The following is a 484-nucleotide window of genomic DNA, read 5'->3' on the forward strand; positions in this document are numbered from 1 at the left end:
GCCCCTCGGGGAACGCGGCGGCGCAGCTCCGCGGCCCCCTCCTTCCCGCGACCCGGACCCCGCCCCGCGCACCTCAGCAGCCTGCGATCCGCGCCCCGGGACGCCGCCTGTCACCGCACCTCCAGCCGGGATCGGGGTTTCTCCGTTTTCCGCGTCACAATAATAAGGAAGTTTCCCCGCAAGCCTGCGGGCGGCGGAATGAGCGCCGAGAGTGACTTCCCGACCGGCCAATGCGTGCCCGCCTAGGGCGCGCGCGCACCAATGGCGGCCGCGAGGGCGCGGGCCGGAGGCGGGGCGACGCGGGACGAGGGCGGGAGGCGGGGATAGGCCCAGGCCGGAGAAGGAGGTGCGGGCGGCCGGGAGTAACCGGCAGGACCCGCGGGGCAGACGGCGAGCGTGCGGCCGCAGTAAGCCTGCCCGTCACTGGGGGGGAGGCGAGGGGAGTGGTGGCTGGTTGATTCCTCTTAGGATCTGGGCTCCGGTT

The 484-nt window shown here is 73.8% G+C and overlaps 1 protein-coding gene across 3 annotated transcripts in view; it reads right to left on the reverse strand.

Annotated features, from left to right (window-relative positions):
* The window catches only part of Herc3 (HECT and RLD domain containing E3 ubiquitin protein ligase 3), a 145810-nt gene extending 145605 nt beyond the window's left edge, over positions 1–205 (reverse strand). The window contains exon 1 of one of the 3 annotated variants that reach the window (XM_005401448.1): positions 120–205. The gene's annotated coding sequence lies outside the window, so the exon portion shown is untranslated. Of the gene's footprint in view, positions 1–72 lie in introns of all 3 variants that reach the window. The other 2 variants (XM_005401446.2, XM_013502723.1) reach the window with 2 other exon arrangements.
* Positions 206–484: the final 279 nt, after the last annotated feature.

Source organism: Chinchilla lanigera, unplaced genomic scaffold (genome assembly GCF_000276665.1).
Source record: "Chinchilla lanigera isolate Chin_1 unplaced genomic scaffold, ChiLan1.0 scaffold00073, whole genome shotgun sequence".
Lineage (NCBI taxonomy): Eukaryota > Metazoa > Chordata > Mammalia > Rodentia > Chinchillidae > Chinchilla > Chinchilla lanigera.